The sequence below is a fragment of the Neofelis nebulosa genome, chromosome 3, assembly GCF_028018385.1.
Source record: "Neofelis nebulosa isolate mNeoNeb1 chromosome 3, mNeoNeb1.pri, whole genome shotgun sequence".
Lineage (NCBI taxonomy): Eukaryota > Metazoa > Chordata > Mammalia > Carnivora > Felidae > Neofelis > Neofelis nebulosa.
The window spans coordinates 139,821,974-139,826,312 of record NC_080784.1 but is presented as its reverse complement, the minus strand read 5'-3'; positions in this window follow the sequence as shown (position 1 = coordinate 139,826,312).

Here is a 4,339-nt window from a genome sequence, read left to right as displayed (position 1 = left end):
TCAAAAAGAGATAAACAACTATTTTATGCTTTGTGATATGATGCAACAACAAATATACAATACCAACTGTGAACTATTTTCGCCAGAAATTTAAACATGAATGCTAGATCAGTGGCTCTCAACTAAGGCAATTTTACTCCTACAGGACATTGGGCAATATTTAGAGACATTTCTGGTTGACGCATTGAGGGCCGGTGCTATTGGCATTTGGAAGCCAGAGGTGAAGGATGCTACTAAGTATCCTGTAATGCATGGGACTGTCCCCTATTGCAAATAACTATCCAGTCCAGTGTCAATAGCGTTGACATTTGGAAACTCTGTTCGGGACCCAAGGTGCATATCAATCAAATGTAATCTCTGGGCCTTGTTTGAATCCAGAATCAAACAAGCCAATTATAGACATTTATGATTCAGAGAAATTTGAACACTAAATATCGAGGAACTGTTCATTTTTTAGATGAATTAATAGTATTATGCTTATGTTAATAAGAATTCTTATCTGCTTTTAGAAAAATACACTGAAGTATTTACAGATGACATGACATGATACCTGGGACTTACTCTAAAATCAGGCAGCTGGGTGGAAAGCAGGGAGAATAAAGAAGAGATTAAACAGTTTGGTCATATATTGATAGTCATGGAAGCTAGGTGATGGGTACAGCTTCTACACTTGTATATGTTTAAAATAGTTAATAATAATAAGTAAAATACTTTCATAAAATTTTCACATATCATGGAATTTTCATATGTGCACAAAACTCAGTTTTAGAAACAGTTACCGGAGCACCTGAGTGGCTCAGTTGGTTAAGCATCTGCCTTCAGCTCAGGTCATGATCTCACAGTTTGTGGGTTCGAGCCCCACGTCAGGCTATGTGCTGACAGCTCAGAGCCTGGAGCCTGCTTCAGATTCTGTGTCTCCCTCTCTCTGTGCCCCTCCCCCAATCTCTCTCTCTCTCTCTCTCTCTCTCTCTCTCTCTCTCTCTCTCTCAAAAATAAATAAACATTTAAAAAAAATGTTTTTAGAAACAAGTTACCTGAGAACTAGGATGTTGCTGTTTCCAAAAGCAATGAATCCACAAAGCATAATCCTCAAGGTCCCAATTTCCTATACACTGCTGAAGGCTTCTCAATTTTTTCCACCAAAGCAAGCACCCTTTAAGGTACACGCTACAGTACCTATTCTTTAATATTCCCTAGTATAGATAGTGTGTGTCAGTTACAATTACACTGTTGGGATAAGATGTTGCCCTGGTCAGAAATCCACAGTCTGGAGATGATTAGCTAAATTTTATTAGAAAAGTCATACACTAGAGGTAATGACTAAAAAGCCTTCAGACATTGTTTTCTCCCTCCACTACCAGAGCTTTCCTAGTCAGAATAATGTTAGAAGTGGATTTTCATTGGTGGAATTAGTGGCTTGTTAGTTGATACAAATGAGGCTTTCATTTGGGAAGTCAGTGGCAGTGGAGAAATACAAATTGGCTACAATATTTTATAGACACTATCTATGACTGAAAAAAAAAAAGTAAAGGAAGGTAAGACTCTTGGGAGCCCTGGAATCTTTGTCCTTAGGAATGGAGCCCTGGGTGAGATCCCTAAATAATTTAGGATTATTTTATGCCTGCCTATAGAAATGTCTATGTGAATGGCAGAATTTGATCTGAGACTTGCTTTCCCTCATAACCTGATACAAAGTTATAAAAGAGCAGTTGACCCTCTTTACCTCTAACCATTAATATCTCTGAGGATATACCAAAAGAACCTAATAGATGGGCATGCCAAACTGGCCTGGGTCAGTTCTCAGCAATAGAGAAGAGTAAATGCATTATCCAGAGTACATGAGTCTTGGCCCACCATAAAGACAATCTTGAAATCTTGAAATTACCTGTTTCATTGCTAAAATTCAGGTAATTCCTCCATGTGGTAGGCAACCCCCAATGAATCATGCCTTTAGACTTCAATCCCTCTCCACACTGATTCTAGGCTGGGTCACGTGACTTACTTTGGTCAATGGGACATTAGCAACTATGATGCAAGCAGAAACTTGATAAGTGATTTCACAGTTTGGCCTTGGGTCACCATATAAAAGGTCTCACTCCCCGAATGGAGAGACCATGTGGAAAGAGGGAGAGCTGCCTGGCTGGCTAACCCCACTTCTTACAGCCCTCACACCTGAGGCACCAAACATGTGAGTAAAGAAGCCACCTTAAATATTCTAGTTCAAGCAGTCACATGCAGAGCATCAGAATCACCCCGGTGAGCCCAACCTAAATTGTACAGCTTTAAGAAAAAATACTTTGACCTTTGGGGAACTGTACCACATTTATTTTGTGGTTTTTATATATCCCTTGGAACAATGTTAAACGTTCTCCCCATACTGCTGCACCAACCACCTACAGCATCATAGATCCATTACTCTGATACTGTGGAAAACTTCAGGAGCTGAGGAAAAGTTATGAAAAAAAGAGACAGTGAATGCAAGGTGCAAACTCTCTCCCCAGTCAGGCTTCTCATTGTCTAGGAGCCATAAGAGTTATAAGGAAAACTGCCAGAATCCAGAGTGAGTGGACAGGAGTTAGGCTACACCAGAAAAATTTCCCCAGATGCTCTAGAGATGTTCTTTACTACTTTCTAGACAATTGGATTTCTTCTATCTTATTTTTATGTCCCAGCAACTTAAGTGTCTTGAAAGTAGGGCTGGAAGGCCAAGGGAGAACATTCAGAAAAGTGGTCAAGAAGAGGACAATTCAATATGGTAGTATTAGGATGAGTCATCATGCAAAAGAAATAATCATCTTGATAAGGCATCATATGTATATTGAAGCATGAATATGCCCAAAGTACCTCTGCCTGACAACCCTAGCATTATTCCAAGCACCCTGGATACAGAACATAGCACTGCACCAGTAATTCTATGCCCACCAATTCCTGAGGCCAAGTCTACCATAATAAAGCCCACCGTGTTCAAGATCAATCAAGGATTATCTTAGGAATTAGAGAGACCAAACCTATATGTTGGAAGTTCTAGAATACAAATACTGACATGGTCTGAAAAAGAGAAAGCATCAACTATTCCACAGCCTACCCACTAGCAGATCTCTCTGGAGGAAAAAAAAGACTGCAGTAAGAGATTTTCATACTTAACAAAAACCCACTTAAAGACAAATATTCTGTAATTCCCTAGAGAATGTATGAATGGTTCATTGACATTTCCATCCGCCACAAGAAAAATCAGCCAAAATTCATATATTAAGTTACTTATTTCTCCTTTGGATTTTTGAAAGTAGATTTTACATGGTATGATCCAAATCAGTAGTTTTCTAGATAAACAGGCTGTCTGGACTAGGTTCTCTTACCTTTTTGTATGTTAATAAATCTTTTACTAACCTGAGGGACAATAGGATGAGACAAGTATATTTGGCTTTAAAGTTCAGGAAGGCAGGACTTAGAAATATAGATGGAATCTGACCCATGAAACGACACACCCCTCTAGGGGTGATCGCCAATGTTCTCAGAAGTACTGTTTATGTAATATGTCATATAGCAGACTGTGACCTCCCTGACCTCCACAGATGGTGATTTGGGCAAACACTCCTATATAGGTGTGCATACGCACATAGCAAAGTCAACAAACCTTGCATTTATTTCAATTGTATCTCTCCAGACTACTCTGTTCTAACTAGGAAAACTGAGGCAACTGAACAGACTTCTACCATTATTTCAGTACCCTGATTTTCTTTTAGGAAATCCTTGTTTCCACTTATTTTCAAAGTGTTATATTATCTATTCAAGGATAGATTTCTTTTTTTTAATTGTTTAATCTTTATTTATTTTTGAGAGACAGAGAGCATAAATGAGAGATGGGCAGAAAGAGAGGGAGACACAGAACCCAAAGTAGGCTCCAGGCTCTGAACTGTCAGCGCAGAGCCTGATGCGGGGCTCAAACTCACAAGTAGTGAGATCATGACCTGAGCCGAAGTTGGATGCTTAACCGACTGAGCCACCCAGGCACCCCAAGATTAGATTTCTTAATAGCAGCAGACAACAAATGGTGGTTAAAACCATTAAAATGTAATAAAACAAAGGAATAATACCAACAGTCTTCATCTTGCTAAAATTGTACACCAATAAAAATACATCACACTAAAAGCATATGTACCAGAAAACAGGAATAGAAACATAGGTATAGGCTAATATTTTATTAGCAAACTACATATTTGCTGTTGGTAAATGATGATCCTGACAGGAAAAATCACGCAATGAACATAATCTAATAACTATGTATATCTAGAAAAGGAATGTGAACAACTATGGAACTCAAGAAGTAACGTATTCTCTT